The 14,823-nt window shown below is 37.9% G+C and overlaps 1 protein-coding gene across 1 annotated transcript in view; it reads right to left on the bottom strand.

The window, feature by feature from the left end:
* SNTG1 (syntrophin gamma 1) overlaps positions 1 to 14,823 on the bottom strand; it is a 349,189-nt gene that overhangs the window by 275,213 nt on the left and 59,153 nt on the right. The window lies entirely within an intron of this gene.

The following is a 14,823-nucleotide window of genomic DNA, read 5'->3' as shown; positions in this document are numbered from 1 at the left end:
GTGCCTGTGCTACAGAGCTGACCGGACCCAGCAGAGCCCCTGGGCACTGTGCGGGTGCTGCCAGGTAGGAGTGGGCAGAGCCGCCCGACTCCGAACGGCTCCACGTGGGCACCTCTGACTCGGGCACCTCTGACTCGGGCCCCCACAGAGCACCCTGACTCATGGCAGAAACGGCTTCTCGGGTCTCCTCTAATAAACACCCTCTTTCGTTATTCTGGAAGTCTTTTCTCTTACCTAGCTTCATCTGCCTGTATCTGGTTTCCCAAATATCTCTGAAGAGGAGAACTGGTAAAACGAGACCTCTGTGCTGGACAAATGTGTAGCCGCATTCTGGCACAAAATGTGACTGCAGAGAAAGCAGCAGGTAACTCACTGGCTTTGTTGTTTCTGCAATTCCCCTCCTAATTACCTCCACCGCTGAAATACCTTCAAGTTACTTCTCCCATTCCAGCTTTTAGTCCACTATGATTAACAGCTTCTAACATTAAAAACACCATTAAAATCTCAGTTGTCTCAAGATAGTAATTTTTTTAATCGTGCCCTCCCTGGTTTCCAGGGAACTCTTAAGTTATTTCAGAAATCTTTCTTTTCAAGGTATCTTTGCATCTCTTCATTCCTGTTGTCAGATAATCAGAAATGAGGAGCTGAATTTGAAATTAGGATGCAAATACCAGAATCTGAAACTAAGCACTAAGGCTCTTTTAAATTCAGCTCTATTGTTCGTTTTTAAGCTTCATAAGGCTCCATTGACCCAGTTTCACAATGACTTTTTTCTGTAATTTTGCCTCCTGCTCAATGAAGCGGGTACAACCCACTGTATTCATTTACTGAATTAATAGAGTTTTACATTAAAGACAACATCTCCTGAATACAGTTTTGGCATTTCCATTACATATATTCACTGTATCTGTGTTGCACCATTGCTTTTCTTGCATTTTAGGGATTCTCCTTGTAAAAGAAAGAACTTGAGCCCATATCTCTTCACCAAGAAGTACATAGACAGTAACAAATGGACTCTTGAGTTCTTCATTTCTCAGTGTTTACAAAGACATTTCCACTAATTATTCTTTTCTATCATTAATATATTAATATAACTGACTTTTTAAGGGGAAAGTGAAATGCTGAATCAGAAGCTTCAAGTTTTCATTAACAGAAAGCTTTTTTAAGAATGGTACCACAGAGACAATATGCACAGACAGCTACCTTGTACCGTAGCCTTAAATGTGGGCACTGACAGAAGAAAAGTGGCTTCAATCCAATCAGACCTTGTGCTGACTATTCATTTTGCCTAAATGCAGTGTGCAACTCGTTTCCCTTCATCACTGAAATGCTAAAAGCTTCCCAAACAACACCTTCTACATTTTTAATATAAACCATTTATAAACATTGAATTGTTGGTATTAGTACACTTGCTTGTATTTTTGCATGAATCTCTACTAAAAATCTGTATTAGACATATCTAATATGTCCACCACAAAATATTGATAATTTTAAATCTAATGCTACAAGATGGCCTCGTGACACTAGCATTACATGTCAGTTTAATATAAATTACTCTAAAATATATAATTCACATCATAGTTCAGTTGGATGTACGGACAGTAATTATGCACGCATACTACCCCCAAATGACATAATAATTATTCTCTCACTTACCAAGTCAGAAGAAAAGGGTGAAGGACAAAAGGACAGCTGGACTGTTTGATCTACGTTGAGAAACTAAGAAACATCTCAGACAAACACCTCCTAACCTTGCTCATGATCTAGGAGTCTGCTTCAGCCCTTTGCAGCTGGTACCACCACCTGCCCATGGCTTCCAAGCTGAAACACTTGTTGGTAAGTAGCAGAAGCAGAGACGGAGAGAAAGCGTGAGAGAGACCTGACCTGAAGCAAGCCTCAGCAGCCTACATACAAAAACAACTCCTTGCCAACCCTCATCCCTTCTTACTTTTTGGGCAGCCAAACTACACAACCAAGCCTAAGCTACATTTACCTTTACCACTTCTGCTTTTAAAGCCGGTCCATCTTGAAAACAATGTTACAGTATGTAACTAGTGGTAAAACAAGATTGTGTTCTTCAGATTATCTGACCTGTTAAAGCTAGACCTGTTTCTCCTCCATGGGAAATCCCTGTTCCCCAGGGATTTCTGCAGGTTGCAGCTCAACCATCCTGAATCTACCACTGCTGCGCTGGAGGGAGACAAAACCGTGTCCCCCTCCCACCAGGGGTTGGTTCTGCACCCCCCGCAGGCATACACATAATTCCCACAGCATCACTGGCAACACTGCTAAAAAGGCATAAAGCGACTTCTCCACAAAACTTAGAGAAAGTCTAAACAAGAAGCGCAGGTATATGGAAACCTCATCAACTTCACTATCCAAACTCAGATATCACACTTTAAAATTGGCTGACACCTACTGAGAAGAGGAGAATTTTGAAGTTATGTGGCAGTGATATTAACCACAACTACATTGATGGCAATTTTAGGATGAAAGACAGCACAGCAATCAAAGGTCATTGGTTCTGATCATGAATTCTCTCCTTAAAAGCAAAGGTTTGGGTTAACATAGAGATGCTTCATTGGAATGCAATGACTTGGTTTCAGTTTTGCTTTGAACCTATATTCATATCCTTACTAATGGCCATTTTAATAACCTTAAATGATTACGGTCATGGTTCTTTATCTAGCTAAAAACATGTTCTTCCCAGCAGACTGCAGACCTTGTTTGTTCTGTTCAGAAACACCTGACTCACAGAAAGAATACCGTATCTTGAATCATAATTTTGTTGATACTAATGGCATCTCATAATTATCATAGATAACTGAAAACTGTGGACACATCAATGACAAACCCCAGAATTGTCTTTGTGCACATACTTTCTGTGGTTCTAAGAATTTTCTACTCAAACTGCATTATGTGTGCTGTTAGGATTACCAATGGTAAATACAACTCCTTAATAGTCTAAGATTTCTGTTCACAATTTCCACTGACCAACAGCCAAGCTGAATTTATTGGATTTATTGGCTCTGATTTCCTCTCACCCCTCACTTACTACAGTTATTTGAATTAGTGTATATTAGGGTTAAAATACAACAAAATTAGAATAGATTCTTTCGTTTCCGTTTTATACTATGGTAAATAACTGCACAAATGTAAATAAATGCATGAATTGCAAAAAAGAAAAAATATTATGCAGACATCAATTGCAAATATTGCAGTTCCTATAACTCTAGACTTTCCAAGTCTGCGACAATCAGATATGCTAAAAAAGCATAAACATGCAGCATATAATATACATAATGAACAACCTGTAGTGCATACAGAAAAGCATATAAAATACAGACAAGGCTATCCTTGATTTATGCCCCAGCTACCTGCAGTTTGGCAGTTTATTGAGCACTGAGTCAGAAATACCTGTGTTTGTATATGAGGGTCTTTGCATTTAATATTCCCATATGGAAATTTCTGCCATGTCTTATCGTTTTTGAACTCACTTATGCGACATAACCATAACATCTGCAATGGTATTATGCACCCAATGAAATAAAATATGCCGTTTAGTTCTAAACTCACACAAGAAACAGCATATAGTACTGTCCTATTATACTACCCAGTTCCACTGCAGATAACATGATCACCTCCACAGCCTGGGAGATAGAGCTTGGAGGATTGTCTGTTTTCTTCCACTGGGGAAAAATACCCATTATTCCTCACCTTCAATTGCTATCTTTTAACTAGTTATTAATCTGTAAGAAGCATAAGAAGCTTTTCTTTCGAATTCCCATTTATTTCAGTTTAATTAAAAGTATTTGTTAAGGAAATTTGTCAAAAACATTTTGGCACCGAGGTATAACAACTTTTCGTTACTGTCACTGCTTCAAAGTGATTCTTCAACTTTTACATCTTAAAATTTACATGGACCTATTCAGTACTAAAGCAAGAGTATTCTTTTGTGAGCTCTTTGAATATTACTTCAGTCATTTCCAGAGTACAACAGTTCTGTCTCTATCTCATTCCACATCATGACATTCACCTAGTTCACACAGGGGCAATCAAACTGACTATTATTGCTGTATTGTCTATCCCAAAGTTTCTCTCCTTTAGTGTTTCTCAGTTCCTGTAAGCATCTTAGCTGGCTGCTTTGCACTTTTCTTTTATGTTAGTATTTTTTCCTTTTTCTTTATGCCTGGAATTTCACCCACAGAGATTCAGTGGCATGTGCTGATGTAGTTAGCCATTTGTAATCAACACATTTTGCTCCATCTTTTCTTGTCTAAAACACAGAGTCGGACTCTTCTATACCATGTGTACCCTGGGCATACAGGGAATCCTCATTTCAGTACATGCATTTCTACAATCTGTATAGAAGCACTCTACACTCGGTTTGAGGTATGTGTCTTGTCCTTGTGTCCTTTTCACTCAGATTTCATTTCTTTCTGTCTTATACTATCTGGTACTACTGGTACACAGGGTCCAAGTCACTTTAGTTTTCTTATAGCACTGGCTAGACATACACCTTGAAAGAACAGTCCTACCTCTTCAGTCCACCTCCTCCTATCAGCTGGAATCAGTTTTACAGAAGCACTACTAATAGCATCACAGTTGAAAGCATATGTAGCTATCTGCTGACCTTTGCTGACAGTTCAAGTGAGCTTGGAAATTGTGACACTATATATAAATTCATGCCTCCGACTCAAGCTGCAGAAAAACGAGTTTCTGCATCTAGTAACTCAGTTTTCCACTTCCACAGAATATCTCCAATATAACTGCTGTCTTCCTTTGTCATAACAGCAGCTTCCAGCAGGGTCAGCTGAAGATGACCCTCTGCAGGATCTCTGCCTCCAGGGCTCCCGTCTCTCATGGGCACTTACTTCCTGGCATCAGAGACTCACTTCTCTGCTTCAAATGATACAGAAGAGAAATTTAGACCTGTTTAGTTCTCCAAGATTCAGATTCAAAATATACACAGGTTGTCCACGCCAATAAACACTCAGATGACACTTTCCCACAGAGTCAGCTTCCTTCACCACTTGTTTCAACAAAGGAGTTTTGGCTTTGTTATCCCCTCTTTTTTGTTTTTTTGTTTTTTTTTTTTTTTAAAGCTCTCCCTATCAAGGTACTTTCCTGCTCTCCTACAGCTTTTAAAGAATAAAATCATGTTGTATGTCTCCCACCACTTGTCCACAGCCACCTGAGGTCACATCTTTTGAAGTTGTTGCAATGCTGAGCTCCAAAAATGTCTTATACAGTCTCAGTTATATGTTGGGACTGTATTATATGTTCGTTCTAACCACAAAAATATCAGAAAACTTTGTCAATGTATTCTATGTTTCTATGTAGCATGTTTGGTCACTAATTCTCCACAAAGAATATTTTATTGAGATATAATTTACAGTTGTTCTTCAGAGCCTTCCTATATTACCTGGACAAATTACATTCTTTCAGAGTTTTATTTCTAGCATATTATCACAGAACTAAGGATAAATCAAATACTGAGACAGTGCAACACAAGTTGCTACATGATATCTTGGATGGCTGCATAGATGGAAATCAAGAATGATTTAATTTCAAGAATTAAATTTGCTACAAAGAGATTAAGTGTCAAAGGTAAGGCTTACTTTCTTAGAAAACTATCACAAAATAACTGACTTTTAAAAATGTAAAACTCAGTTCCTTCTGCAGTACATTTTAAATTCAAGGATTTGTTTAATTGGCTAAAAAAAGCATGAAAGAAGCAAAATTCTCTTGTATGTAAACATAGGGGAACCTCTCAAGCTTTTTGTAAGATTTTGCCTTTTTTTTTTTTTTTTTTTTTTTTTTTTTTTTTTTTTTTTTTTAACAGGATCATAGAAAGATGTAGGTTGGAAGGGAGACTCTGGAGGTCTAGTAAACCCTCACTCAAAGCTGGGACAAATATGATGTCAGATACAGCTTCAACATTAAACCAATTTGCTCAGTCTTCTTCAGTCAGGTTTTGAATATCTCTAAGCATGGAGATTCCACACCTCCATTCAAGCAAGTAAAAGCTTTTAAACACTTTTACTTATCAAAACATACAGAGCTGTTAGGAAATAGTTTCATATTGAGTTTCCCAATACAGAAAAAGATATGTGTCTCTCTAAATTATCTTTTTTTAAAAAAGAGAATTTGCTTTCCTGAACCACCTTTAGGAAGAAGAAAATATTCATTACATTTAGATGCATCAGTCTTCACTGAAAAAATTAACTACTGCTAAGTGAAATTCAGTGTGTGTGGGTTAATTGCGGACCTTGTATGAATACAGGAGAAAAGCTATCTGTTCATACAATCTGAAATTTCAAAATTGTCCCTTTCAAAGGATTGATAAAAAATAACAGAAATCCATCTGCATTCTTATTTGCTTATTAAAGAATACCCTGTTATGCATATTACATGGGATGTTTCATGTAGGTAACTGAAGCTCATTTACAATTATATTCACTCATATGTTCACGTGTATATATTCACTTACTTGTTTTTCATCAGGATACCTTGTAAATACAGAATTTACCAGAATTTTGCACTCAAAACCAAAAGGAAAGGCATTATCTAAAGTGACCTGAGCTCCATACAAAATGGCAGCTATATTGAAATATACCTTGCAAATTCAGCTACTTTTGCACTTTGAGTCATAGAATTTGAAAAATGATCATTTCTAGGTTGTCAAGACAGAGAAATCAATCATCTGTAGCAACATGTAATGTTTTTGGTTTCAATTTTCACTTGTCTGTAAAGAATGAAATATCATAAAAGAAATAGCGGAGACATAAAGAGGACACTGCTACTAACATGTTCAAGTAAATTCTGCCAAAGTCACATAAAAACAAAAATACATCACTATCTGACAGCTCTTTCTTGATTTAGGTGAAATGAGTTGTGAGTTTTGCTCACTCACTAACACATTAATAGCCATTTTGAAATCACCACTATTCTTGTTCTCTTGGGCCTGCGTTCCAGACAGTAATCTTGACTCATCAGCACAGGCACACTCATCTGACTCATTTATTTTTTCAGGGCTGGCCAGAAATGCAAGCTAATTACAATGAAAAAATTCAAGGAGAGTTCTAGGCATGACATAAATTCATGACATGGAACTTAAAACAATTGCTAAAAACCAAATTGAATTATATTTTAAATTTTCAACCTTTTAACAGAATTGAAATACTCTACACACTGACTTTTGATCAATTCTACCTTTCCCTAACACTGAAAAGAACAGAACAGAGCTGGTTTCCTTCTGGACTAGAAAAAGAAAATTCTACAAACCCTGAATTTGCTACCAAAAATGCATATATCATCATGGCAAAGCTATTCCAAGAAGGAATTCATAAAGAGTAGGAGAAATGCAAACATTGTATTTATGATGACCCTGATACAAGTTTTATCCATACTGCTAGAGTTTCCAAAGAAAAGCAAGTTTGAAAAATGGAAAGAACCTTGCTCAGAACTCGAACAGACTTTGGTCTCTTTGTTTTGAAAGGAATTGGGACCAGTGAGACAGAGAAAAAATTTTAATTAAAAAATAAGGATAAAATCTATGAATAAAACACAGCGGTGACAGATTCTGCAGATCAGTTCCTTCTGAAAAAAAAAGCCATGGACTCATCTAATTGCAAGATGTTAGCAGAACAACTATTCAATGGAGGAGAAAAGAAAAAGCAAATTTTTTTAGTCTGGACCGTGAGGCTCAAATAGCACTATGAAAAATTATACTGTAAATATGAGCAGATAGGTTTATGTACAAAGCTGCTCATATGAAAAATGTAAAGTGTTAATTTAAGGGCCTCGTAATAGATATTAAAAATATTAGCTGACACAGCTGACAACTTCAGCTATGTTTGCATCTATGAATCAGCAAATCCCAAAGCTCAAACAAATCTCCTGGGAAGTCTCAGTCTCTTCCTTTTTTTAATTCATATCTTCCTTTGCACTTAGCGAGTACAAATAACAGCTGTTCTCATCCCATTTTCAGCTTCAGTGGGATCAAGAGAAAACAAAAGGCTTGTGAGACAGATTGCTGTAGAGAGGTCTTCAGCAGAGGTTGGCTAACTCACAATATTTTGTCGCTTTGGATTAATACAGGAGATTTCACAATTTATTGGAGACTAAATTGAAAACGATTTCCAGTTTTCACCTATATAATGGCATCTGTAGTATTAAGATTTTTGCTACTACTCTTTTGCTACTGTATTTATTAGGAGCCTGAAGGATATAAAGTGCTGAGGTGAGTTTAACCATTCCAACACATCTACTTCCACTGTAGTCTGCTTTTTCCTCCCTAGTATAGTCTTTCTCTTCCACTTACTTCATGCAGTTACGTGCACATTCATCTGAGAATCTCTGTCAAGTTCCAGTTTTAAGGATATCTGATTTAGCTCATGTCTAGGTTATCTACATAAAATATGGGTAATTCACAAAAGATTCACGTTAGTGATGTTGAAGACTCCCACTTGCATTCACAGCATCAACCATCCTTCTACTAAGAGTAGATTTCCATTTCCCCAAAAGACTGAAGATAGCCCAGTGATGTTCACTAAAGAGCAAAACTTCTTTATCATCTGTGTAGCTCCCTTAAAATACAGCAAAGACAACAGTGAAAGGCAGTGAAAAAAGAACACCTGCATCAAAAAATCTCTTTGACCATCTGCAGATAGTCATTCATTTTCTTAATCAAGTTCTTTAAGCTAGCACTCTCAGATGACTTCACCAGGTTTGGAAGTTTAAGGAAGTTTTTGTGGCCAGCACATTCAACCAGTTTTAAGTGACAAAACTGAAGTAAAATTTTAAAAGATGAACATTATCCCAAAAGACATCGAGATTTTTCTTTAAATTTATTCTTGCTTCCAATATGCTACCTCTCCAATGTCTCATCTTAATGTGGTTTACTGCATCCCATCCTATTACTGTAGCTGCTCAAGGTCAATGTAAAGAGAGATTTCAAAAGCAGTTACAAAGCTGACAAACAAAAACATCCATACAGTGTCTTCAGAAGTAGTGCAAGATGGCGCCTGAAAAAGAAACACTCTTCCTATAATTAACCTAACAAATCCCTCAAAGCCAGAAAGCCTTCAGGACCACACCAGAACAAAACAAAGAAAGTCTAACTGTAGTTATTATTTGGATTCTTTGGGTTAAGATTTTAAGACAGCCCAGTAAAAAGTAGGACATGAATGCCTTGTCAAACAAGTGCCTTAGGATGAAATTATTTAGATTTGCTCTTGAAACAAAGAACAAACAAAGAAGGTTAAATATTAAAAAAAAAAAACCCAAGAAAACAAAAACAACAAAAAAACACCTCAAAACAGAACCACTGAAAAAGAGGAGACACTTAATGAAGGATATTAAAGAATAGAATCTGTATTTGTGTTTAAATTGAATGGTTATTCGTTTCCATGCAGATGGATATGAGGCTGTGAAAGCAACTGAAGCCGAGCCACACCAAATATCTCAGAGCCGAAGTGGTATTTCTGTTTCTTTTGCTGTAATATTCTTTTCCCCTAAAACTCAACCCTTCACATTAGAAAAGCAGCAGACACAAATGACTAGATTTAGAAAACTATACAAAGAAGGTGGTGTCTTACTCTCATCCGAGTCCAATAGCTAAGAATTTTCAGAAATATTTTTATGTAAAACACCTCTATAGTCATTGAGACACAAAGACGATGAAAAGGTAAGAAGGCAGCATGTGCAGGCATCAGTGATTAGTCAAGACATTTTTCTTCCTTTTGTTTGTGAAGATTTCAGAGAACCTTGAAAGCAGTACACATCAGACTACCCAAAATTCAAAGGTGAAACATGTTTACAGGATATGAAAAACCTATAGCTATAGCTCCCCTGTACAGTAAAATGGAGAGAGAGTTTGTTCCAAAGGCCACATCAAAACAGGAACCCAATTGAGAAATTTAAATTTGAGTGTGAAAAACAAAGTTAAAAATTTCATCCCTTGTAGTTTCTATGACAACTCCTTTATCACCCTCGCTCCCTGCTACTAGCACAGTAACTGGCAGCACTTTCAACCTCCTCTGGGTCATGAGTAACAGGCGTAAGTTCAGCAGTTTTGTTCTTCTGCTGTTGCCAGGGACCAGGGAGCGTAGATCCAGCTATGTGCTGACAGCTGTTCCATGTTCTCTTCCATCAAGGCTAAAAATCTGCATCATTAACTACACTGGAAATCATACAGCCCAGTCAGTGAAAAAAAAAATACACCAATAACTCATTCCGATACAAAAGCATAGTCAAAAACCACCGAATATAGAGTACTTAAAATTTGATTTAATAAGACGACAAAGAACAACTGTGTTGCAATTGTTTATAGAAAGACATTTAGAACTTCCATAGTGAATAAAAACATCAAAGCAGCTCTGGGGTAGATGGTAGATAAACACCAGTTCAACATTTACATTCACTATAGCAACTCACTGCCTCCCTCTTGGACGTGTGCTGCTTCTGTACCTACACAGCTTGTGCTACGGCTCCAGAGAAACATCTTCAGGAGGCTGAAAATTCTCTGAAATCCTTGCCATCGTAATTCATACTGCAAAAATTGGTGACTTGGCAATTTTATTAGCTATAGAACAACTGACCTTCACCAGCTCCCTGCTTATCTTCATGTGTTTGAACAGCAGCTGTCAACATCTACTGTCAAGGATCTGCCAGTATAGTGTATCATGATGATGAGGGAATTTACACTCTGATCATTACTATGGTTACTAAATGCTACAGTAGAAAGATTTTAATAGAATCTACTTTTGTGTTCATATTGTTAAATTAGCCATAGTGGTTCAAAGACTGCTGAGCGATAATTACTAAAGTCTATTTTTTAAAAGTCTTTGGGGTTTTTTATTTATTTTTACTTGACCCTATTCTCCCTTAAGTTGTAAAAAGTAAACCTACAACATGGAACTGAAACAAGCTTTCTAGCTGTAATGTATCTGAGAGTTCAATTATCCTTTATTCCTTGCCCAGTATCCTAAGCGTTATTCCTAAGCAAGCAATAAGTAAGTACATGGCTTGTGCTACAGTTCCAGAGACACGTCTTGAGAAGGCTTCTCTGAAATCACTGCCACACATCATGAGTCATACCACCAAACCTGGTGACCTAGAATTACTTATGCCTTGCTTAGTACCACATCACCAGTAATTTTCTGCATAAACTACTCTAACTGAAAATCAGACAGTCTAAACTAAAACTCTTCTTGAGAATCTTCTGTTCTGTCTGTTACGATCAACCTTTAGACTTCAAGGGAAGGGGAACAGTTTTGTTAAAATGTTCTGTTTAAACAGTTAAACCAAAAAGATTAACATTAATTTGAAAACAGTTTGATTTACCTATTTCAGTTTATACAACAGTTAAAAATTAAAGTTTGAAAACAAAATGAAATGTTTTTAATCTAATCTCATCTATTTTCAACCACTTTGTAAAAAAAATTTGTCTGACATTCCATCTAACTGAGATGAGAAAAACCTTCAAAACCTTCAAAGTATTAAAGCAGAAAAACCCTTTCAACCCCAAGACCATCTAATGAGAGTTCTGCCAAAAAATGAATAGTATCACATCTTGCAGTACCAAGTGATTAACATGTTTATTTGAAAGAAGACAGAGTCTCTCAACAAAAGGCATTCACAGCCTTTTTCACTGAGGCTTGGCAAAGACAACAGGTCATTGCAGGAATGGTTCTGAGCAATCCTTCCTTTAACAAAAACATACTCTAGAATAATATTCCAGGTTTGCAAGAACACCATGAAGTCACAGATAAAGACATATATCCTCAGCTAAATTGCTCACCTGAGTATGAACTACTTCCTATCTTGTCAGTATTTGCAGAAAAAGAGAATTCAAGTTTTACATAGTGGAGAAAAGACTTCTGTCTAAAAGGAAGGTAATAGATAAAAGGTGTATTTCCAAAGTAACTAATACAAATGAAAGTGACTATAAACTCCAAGTCTGTAAATAGGTGAACACAACAAGAGAGGACATACGCACATTTTTAGGTTAACTGCAGTGCTGCTCTCTCATTCATGCTTTTTTTTTTTTCCTTTTGATGGGATATGATTCCCATTTTGAAACTGAGTCCTCCAGGTGTCACAAAAGACTACCAAATAATCAAAAAGAGCTTTTTTCAGACCCCTGCATCTATGTTCCCTGCAGAACAGGCTGTGTTTAACAGCAGTGACATAATCTCTTTTCAAAAAGTATCTACATATATGACAAAATGGAAATTTTTGTCATGAGATTTTTTTGGCCCAAAAACAAGCTCAGGTTCATATCTGAGCTCTGGTTTATTCAGAAACAGAAAACCAGACAGGAGATGCTGCTCACAGAGACAAGACATCACTCCTGAGGTCCCCACCAGGGCCAGCAGGCTGTTCAGTACACACAACACCTCAGCAGGAGCCAGGTACCTGCCTGGAGAGGGAATGAGGTCACAGCAGGTCAGGATTTGAAGCAGGATTACAGAGGCGGGTGAGTGGGTGAGATGGGTAAATAGTGGATGACATATGACTGTAAATCTACTGAGAGCACTGGAGAAGGAGGTAGACTGGTGGAAAGACAGATGTCATAAAGCCTTATAATATTTAACATCAATCTTGATACAATTGTTGTGGATAATCTGTTTATACTCAAAGTCACTTCTGTATTCAGGTAAATATCAAACACTTATTAGCTTAGGAAAAACATACCAGCAAGGAGAAATTTCAGTGCAATAAATGCAGTAATACTGAAGCAATGAACATCCATCTAGTTTATTAGATGGATACCCATGCTCCTTTGAGGATCCTGCCAGGTCTAATTTTCTTACAGCCTACAGAGTGCTTCTCCATGCTACCACATAGTGTAGTACAATGGAAAAGACACACAACGAACTTATGGTGTCCTTGGCCACAGCAGGGCAATGCCATGCTCAGAATTAGCTCATGCTAATTCTTTCTGTGTTGTAACACGCAGATATATGAGTTGGGGGCTGCAGTAACCCCAAGGTTTCTCCACTATGAACCCACTGTACAGCACAGATGTGCTATATTTGAGCTTATCCATGTTGGTGCTACCAACAATCCTTTGAACATGTCATGGCAAATGATTTGCCTGTACCTTCTCCCTCTAAGACTTTTCACTGCTCACTCCATATTTGATATTCAGGCTTCAAGTCCCATAAAAATCAAAAGGACTGAGTACATATAAAGAAAATATAATATCCTAGAAGGACACAAAATGTGTCGTTCACAGCCCTCCTACAGTCACTCAAGTGTGCTTTCGTGATGACTGCCATATGTTATGTGGCTTCTTGCACGAGATCACTCCAAATATTTTCCACAGTTTATTTCAATAATTATTAAACATGACTATCCTTGGATAATCACAGAACATACCCACAGTTTTCACCATACTGTCTTCGGCATCTACCTCATTTAGGCCTAAATGGAGCAAAACTGTTCCCCATCTGCAGAAACAGCAGCAGAAATTTAAGAACAGCTCTACCACTGCATCCCCATATAACTTTGTTTTGACTCCTGGAACATGCATTTCTATCCCACGTGCTTTGACTCCATCATTAAATACTGCCTCTACTCTTCTTGACTGCACTTCCTGAAATTTTGGCTGTTCTATCATTTGACTTGGTGTCACAGCTATTTAAGTTGTTGTTTTATCTATTTTTCATAGACCATCTTCAAAAGTTTGTTTGCTGTGGGAACGAAATACCTGGGTAGTGTGACATGAGTAGCCAGACTACATGATATGCATCTCCAGTCCACCATCACCGTCCACGGCCCTGTTCTGGGAAAGGTACGTTTCTCACTGTTCTCTGCATATTCATCGCTGTACAAGCCAACATCACTATCTTAACAAAAGCAATTAGATAATTCAGGTGCAGCCAGAGGTCACGTCAGGGACTCCTTTGAGAAGGGCCTTAGGAGAAGACTGATTTTTAGCATTGCAAGGAAAAATAGTTTCAGGTAGTAAAATACTTTTCCTTACCTGTCATCAGATGAGAAATTACAGTTCCACTAGCTAAATACCGGTCACATTCTTTCTGCCACGGTTCAGAGTTACAAACAAATGTTCTCTAATCTAAACAGTCAAGCTGAAGCTCTGCTGAAGTATTTCTGGTAACATAGCCATGATGAAGGCTAACATTCTGCACCTGAAAAATCATATGATGGTTGTTCTGAATGCCTTTGTCATCTCTTTTATAGGCAATATTAATTTTTTTGTCCTTGGTACTTCCCCGTCCACCCCCCAGCCCAGACTAGCAATAAGATCCCCACACCAGAATTCAGAACGACTGGAAATCCACTTTAGCTCTTTTCAGCACCGTTCGTAACTGAAGAGAGCCTGCCGTACTGAGTTCAGAACCAGCCTCTCCTCTCAGCCTAGAGAAGCAGCGGTTTTCACCTCTATGAATTGTTCATTGCTCTCCTACCCTCCAGAAAGCGCCAGGTATGGCCCTAAGACCCAAGGGCCTAGTTAGCCTCTTAGAAACAGGTTCGAACGCTGGCTCGCTTTCGGGCTCACTGGCAGGCCGTGCGGCTTTGCTCTCCAGGGAACAATCAAATAATTTATTCGCTACCTGGAACCAGAAAGAAAACACTCTTCCTGCACCTTCTCTCTCCAAAACACACTCCAGACTGTCCTGGGCTGTACCAAAAATAAAACAAGAGGTAGCACTGAAGACAAGGCTCTTCATTCTACTCATTTGAGCAGCAGCAGAGAGGAGTCGAAGCTTCCCGAACAGCAGTTCTCAATGGCTCTACACCTCCCCACAGCACAGATGTTTACAGGTGCTCCCAGGGGTGGGAAGCCTC

This window comes from Buteo buteo, chromosome 3 (genome assembly GCF_964188355.1).
Source record: "Buteo buteo chromosome 3, bButBut1.hap1.1, whole genome shotgun sequence".
NCBI lineage: Eukaryota > Metazoa > Chordata > Aves > Accipitriformes > Accipitridae > Buteo > Buteo buteo.
This window is presented reverse-complemented; position numbering and strand designations above follow the sequence as displayed.